Source organism: Priapulus caudatus, unplaced genomic scaffold, assembly GCF_000485595.1.
Source record: "Priapulus caudatus unplaced genomic scaffold, Priapulus_caudatus-5.0.1 Scaffold144, whole genome shotgun sequence".
NCBI lineage: Eukaryota > Metazoa > Priapulida > Priapulimorpha > Priapulimorphida > Priapulidae > Priapulus > Priapulus caudatus.
This window is the reverse complement of record NW_014577205.1, coordinates 382,806-390,296: the sequence shown is the minus strand read 5'-3', so window position 1 is coordinate 390,296 and position 7,491 is coordinate 382,806.

Below are 7,491 nucleotides of genomic sequence, written 5' to 3'. Positions count from 1 at the left end.
ACACACACACACACACACACACACACACACACACACACACACACACACACACACACACACACACACACACACACACACACACACACACACACACACACACACAGGCTTTCACACTGAATCTATCATACTCCTATACATACTACATATACCACATACATGTTACCTGTAGCACCACGCGTACGCGCGCACGTTTGCATCGCAAATTATGCGCTCTGCGACGTCAGTTGAGTGGGTAGGTGACAAAAAAATACAAAAACAAAACCCTACGCGCATATATAGCAGCGAGGCAGATATGATGTTGCTAAAACAGCAAGTATCGTGCACCATCGGCAATTGTCCGAAACTCGGCGCGAAAGCGAAAAACGCCGGCAGCCGACTGCGAGCGGACGGGAGAGCGCCACGTTAACGCCGCCGGCATTGCGGATGCATCACGACACGCCGCATAGAATGACGGGCGGCCGTTGTTCGTTTTAATGAAATTTTCCGCCGCTCGCGTGTGAGATACACTCGCGCGCGCGTGCGTGCGTGCATCTGCCGGCGAATAGCAGTGCTCGCGCGCCGCAAGAGTTCCGGCAATACGCGGCGATCAATTGTTATATATGTATCAATGCGACGCAGAGATGAGGTTGACGGTGCAGCGAGTCGCCGAGGATGGGGTGGAGATTAGGGTGCGAGGGGTGGGGCAGAGTGCGGGAGGGTGGCAGGGTGGTGGAGGTTTGGGTGGAGTTGGTAGAGAGTGGCGTGGAGGTTAGGGGAGGGTTCGGATGGGGGAAGGTTGGAGGAGAGGGTGCGAGGGGGTGTGGCAGAGTGAGAGAGGGTGGCGCAGGATGGGGGAGGTTCGGGGAGGGTGGGTGGGGGGAGGGTCGGGGACGATATGAATGTATGGAGAGGGTGAGAAAGGGTGCGATGAGGTGTGGCAGAGTGAGAGGAGGTGGCGCAGGAAGAGGGAGGTTGGGGAGGGGGTTTAGGTTAGGGGAGGATTTGAATGTATGGGGAAGGATGAAAGAGGGTGCGAGAGGGTGGGTCAGGGTGAGGAAGAGTGGGTAGGGTGTGGAGTTTGGGGGACGGTGGGGGTGGGGTCTAGGTTAGAGGAGGGTTCGGATGTGTGGGGGTGGATGAGAGGGGGTTCGAGACGGTGGGGCAGGGGGAAAAGGGGAGGGTGAGGAGGTTGGGCTCGTTGAGCACACACGCACACGCACGCACGCATACATACACACACACGTACACACATACACGCCCACAGACGCACGCACACACGCACGCACACGCTCGCCAGTAAGCACACACACGCACACACATGAACACACATACCCGCACACACACGCGTACTTGCACGCAAACACGCACACGAGACACGCACACGCACACGCACACGCACATTTTAACCAGAAGTCGGTCGGCGGTTCGATACCAGGCGCAGAACATGTGGAGGCACGTGTAGACGCGCCGATTAGTGATTGTAACAATGAATTACGTAAGGATTTGATGCGTTCATGTGTACATGATTGTTGCTCGTTCGTCATCGTACCTGTCCGCGTGCGTGCGGCCGTGCCTGCTTGCGTGCGCGTGCGTGCGAGCGCGCGTATGTTAAGAGCGCACTGGCTTTACCGAAAACAAATTATTGTAATCACTCGCGACAGCGTGTGCATATTAAAATATATTTTAAATGATTAATTCGCGGAGATTCGCACACCGCCCAAGGAAATCCACGGTGTGTTAATCGTACGCTCATGCATGCGAATGCGATATTTGCATGTGAACAGATGGATAGGTTCACAAACCGGGTGCGCGCATTCTCTCTCTCTCTCCTTCTCCCCCCTCTCTCTCTCTCCCCCTCTCTTTCCGTAATTCTTTCTCTTTCTCAATCTTCCCACGCCACACACTCTCTCTCTCTCTCTTCTTCATTCCCTTTCTTTCTCGTGCGCGAGCGTTCTCGCTTTCTCTCACGCTTTCTCTCCTCCTCTCTCTCTCCCTCCCCTTTTTACTCTTTCTCTCTCCCCCTCTCTCTTCCCCATTTTTGTACTTGCTCCTTATCTTCCTCTTTTGCATTCTCTCTTTCTCGATCTCTTTTCGGCCTCCGTCTCCATTCCTCCCTCTTTCTCGTACTATCTATCTTTCTATTTCTCTCTCTCGCTCTCTTTTTCTATGTCTTTTTCTGCCTCTACTCTCTCGTACACTCCCTCGCTCTTACCCCTCTCTCTCACACTCCCTGTCTCCCTTCTCTCTCTCCCCCTCTCTCTTTCTCTCTATTGCATATCTGCTGCTTCTCCCGATCGTGAGCGCCGCGGCATGTCAGTGACATACGAGATGTACGATTGCAAGCAGCGTTGACGACAATCTCAGAGAACGACTTTTTTGATCTCCGAAGAGTCTTCAACGTTAAGTGAGGTGCGAAAAAAAGACGCCTGTTTTATATTCACGTATCGGTGATGATGAAAGCACCCGCTTGACTGCCGGACCTAAAATTTTCCTTTTAACTTAGCGTTACAGTATCCAATTCAAACGCTGCAAACATAGTGCGCTTCATGAGATAGATAGCTGGCGTACACACAAACAAGAATGTGCATGCGATGGAAATGCGAATACTTAGTTTCAATCCACTCTCCTCGAACGCCTACGGACTAATCGATTCACTCATAGCGAGTAGGAATGAATCGACGTGAAAACTGCACGTTTCTATAAAAAAGAGATGTGAAATTTTCGTTTGGTCATTAAGCACGTGTAGACATTCACGGCAGTATAAGGTGTCGACGTCAAGTCCGATGTGAATGCAGGAGTCTGCAGGATTGATGCATGCGTCCATCGCAATATGTGTGCAGGCATCCCAGCATTTAGGTGCATACACACGCACGGGCACGGGCGCACGCGCGCACGCACGCGCACACACGTACACACGCACGCACGCACACACACACACACACACACACACACACACACACACACACACACACACACACACGACGACACACACACAAACACATACAACACACACACACACACACACACACACACACACACACACACACACACACACACACACACACACACACACACACACACACACACACTCGACGTAAATGAATGATTACCAGAGCATTTTCGAGGGCCTTGCGGTCTCACTAAAACCCGGCGCGTGTTTCAGCCTCGTTATGTGGCGCAGCGTAAGTGGATAGCGTAGATGTGCGCCGTCAAGAAGCGCGCTGTGACCTATCTAAACCAGTGTTAGTTACACTCGCTTCCCCACCCTGTCATTACACGCTCTCGCTCGCGCTCTCTCTCCGCGCTTTAAAAAGGGACCGCCGCGAATAGGCGGACTAACGGAAACACGTGTACGGTGGCTGAACGAGATTGCGCTAGTCTTGTGTAACTAGTATCCGCTAACGCCTTGTAATGCGCGGGTATGGCATCGGATCTGACCTCGTGATCCGGTGGGCTGCACCATCTATATACATCACAAACCTCCGGAGCCTACGCAGGAACCTCGAAACCTCAAAGGTCTTCAACCTTACACATAAATCTCAAAACCTACAAAACCCCCAAACCCCTCAAAACCCTACACCGAAACCCCAAACCATATAAAACCGCAAACCCTACCTATAAACACCAAACAGCACAAGATCAAAATAGCCTGCACAGAAATACCAAACCCCATAAAACACCAAACCCTACATATAAACCTTGGAACCGCACAAAAACTGAAAACCCTGCACACGAAGCAAATCCCAAATCCCAAATCGAAATGAGCGCACGGCTTGATGACTTGTTAGAGTACAGATTATAGACGGTAAATACCACAGATAATTTATTCCAAAGGGCATTTTGCAAAGGAAATGCACGTTGCCATGTTGTGACATCTGGTCACGTGATCTCGTTGACGCTCCCCAGCAGGGGTGCAGTGTCGGAGCATGGCTACTGTATTTCGTCACGTAATCACAGCTTCCCATGAGTAATGAGGGTTGAAATCGCGATTTCATATAAGAGAGTTTAACCAGCTACGATTCTGTGTTGATCACGCGTCTTATGACAGAATAGCACGTATTTTAATACTGTTCAATTTTGCATGAATACTATACATCTCTAATGGCATAATCAGGTATATCGAAAGCTTTTTAAATTTTGAAAGAATTATTCACTCATTGATGATCTGCATGGCACCTGCTAGGTCATCCTGCTCAGACGTCTCTTCTCAGGAAACCCTCATAACCCATCACATGACGATTTCAGCACTTGCACGGGAGTGTTTACACTTCCCGTTCTCCTCCTCTTCAACCTCCTCCTCCTGCTGCTCTTGTTCTTCCTCATCATTATCATGCTCACCTCTCCTACTGCTATTTCTTTCCGCCGTCTCCTCTTCGTCCTCGTCGTCCTCCATCTGCTGCTGCTGCTGCTGCTACTGCTGCTCCTCCTCCTCCTCCTCCTCCTCCTCCTCCTCCTTCTCCCCACTCTTCTCCCACCTCCTCTTCCTCCTTTTCCTTCTCTGGCATCACCATTGTCATTATCATTACCATCATTATTATCATCATTATCATCATCGTCGTCGTCGTCGTCGTCGTAGTCATCGTCATTATCATCCCCATTATCGACAGCTTCATCATTATCACAACCGTCATCATGAGCATCATCATCGTCATCACCATTATCATCATCATCGTCATCACCATTATCATCATCATCATCATCACCACCACCACCACCACCATCACCACCATCATCATCATCATCAGCAACAGCAGCAGCAGCAGCATCACCATCATCATCATCATCACCATCACCACCACCATCATCATCATCATCATCATCATCATCATTACCACCACCACCATCATCATCATCATCATCATCAATCTCGGTTCTCTAAAGACGCCCGGCTGTATAATCACTCCCTGCACGATGTTTCCACTGATCGTAACGACATCGGGCTCGCGTGTGGAACGCCTCATTATTATACCTATATTTTCCTTCCGTGTATTTCTTCTCAACCTATCCGCAACGCGAATGTGCGTCATGACCTTTATAGCAGTCGTCAGCCCATTACATCGATACATGGGGATCGTACAGTGGGGTTATAAACGTCAGGGGGAGCCTTCTCCACCGACATCGCTGCCATTTTTGTGTGGCGCACATCTCTAGCATGGTGCTTCCGATTACGTATGCTCGAGTAATCAGACGACTGACTGCGTGATGAATGACTGCAATTGGGATCCAAGATTTATTACGGATTGGCGGCGTGGGCGGGTCACGGCAGCTAAATAATATATTCGCAGGGTTGCGATGAATAGAGACCTGTACACGAGTGAATGATGCGTCGGCATTGAGAGATGGTCAGGCCACTAAAATTGGTTGAATTTACGCTGTGCAGGTACGCAGTCTGAATATAAACATCCCGCAGCGCGCGTGATTCATGCATGGCGAAGATGACCGCTGTGTGTGAGTGTGAACACAGGCACTGGGAACGTCTCAATAAAAATGAAAAATTTAAATAAACAGGAAATTTATTTACTACCAAAGTCTTAATGTTTCTCTATTCGCCTATAATCATCTGTAAATGCCTGTCAAATGCTCACCTGCAACACACAAGTACACCGCACGCTAGCTGCTGCACACTGACAGATAAATATATATTTATGTGTCAGTGTGCAGCAGCTAGCGTGCGGCGGCCAGCGTGTGACAGTGTGTTGCAGATAAGCATTTGGACGGCATTTACAGGAAATTGTCGGCAATAATAGGTGAAAGAGAGTAGAGAAACATTAAGACTTTGGTAGTAAATAAATTTCGTATTTATTTAGCATTATATTTTATTGAAACGCTCCAAGTGCCTGTTAGTGTGAAGGTCGCTGTATCGCCACGGGTAGAAGTGACGTTTCTGTTGCGTTGATAGGCACGATGTGCAGGTATATAGACACGCACAAGCACGCACTCACGAACGCACGCACGCAACGCAGATACGCACGCACGCAACGCAGGTACACATACACACACACACACACACACACACACACACACACACACACACACACACACACACACACAAACACACACACAACGCAGGTACTCACAGATGCACGCACGGATACACAGACAGGCGCACATACGCATCCACATACACGCGTATACACGCACACAGACACATGCACACCCACACACACCACACGCGCACGCACGCACGCACAGCACGGCACGCACGACACGGCACGCACGCACGCACAGCACGCACGCACACACTAACATCAACAACACACACACACCACCACCACCACCACCACCACCGCCACCATCACATTTTGTTGAAGCCGTCTGCTCGAAGTTTGAATGCCGTTGTCAGTCCGTGAGCTTACCTTTTAAATAATTCCCTGTTATTTGCTGCGCGCGATATAAGTATGGCATTTCGCACGGAAAGCCGTCATTTCCATTTCTCAATTCCCAACGCTATATCTCACTCGCAGCGCTAGCAAACAGTTAGTAAATGCCACACACGCGCTATCCGCCGCAATCTTTCACATCATGTTCGATTGTGATATTACACCTACCACACGCTTGCATTTACTAGCAACGAACGGATATACTAATAGCTAGAAACTAACACCCCCCCCCCCAATAGTTAACAGCGTTCCATCGGAGAGCGGAACTTCGCGTTGTTATTCTTGCGCTACGAAAGCAAGCACTACTACATAGCTAGAATAACTTCACGTCGTGGATAATTCAAGATTGGTAGCACCGCTCCGGATCGACACAAACCCAGAGTCGGCGCGCCAAGATTAATATTTGATGCGAGTGGGAAGCCAGCATTTTCGCATGAATGCGCTGCTGCTGCGGCGCGCGCTAACACGCTTGCATCAGGCTGCGGCAAGAGCAGCTGGCAACCTCCGACGATCTATATGTAGATGGCGTTGTTTTAATTTAGCCGTGAAAATATGCGAGTCGCGCGCCCTGACCATCGCAGGCACTTGGAGCGTTTCAATAAAATATAATGCTAAACAAATACGAAATCTATTTACTACCAAAGTTTTAATGTTTCTTTACTCTCTTTCGCCTATTATTGCCGACAATATCATATATATATATATATATATATACATGTGTCAGTGTGCGGCAGCGTGCGTGCGGTGTACATGTGTATTGCAGAGGAGAATTTGCACGGCATTTACAGGAAATTGTCGGCAATAATAGGCGAAAGAGAGTAGAGAAACATTAAGACTTAGGTAGTAAATAGATTTCGTATTTATTTAGCATTATATTTTATTGAAACGCTCCAAGTGCCTGTGCTGACCATCGCACGTCCGCGCTGGAGATCGAACCTTAGTCTGCAGCTGACCGTCGTCGGCAGGGCGGTCAAAAACATTTATCTACTAGATAAAAATCCTAAACTAGATAAAACTACTAAACAAATATCTATTTATCTAGCTAGCTAGCTAGCAAGCTATCTATCTATCTATCGATCTATCTATCTATCTATCTATCTATCTATCTATCTATCTATCTATCTATCTATCT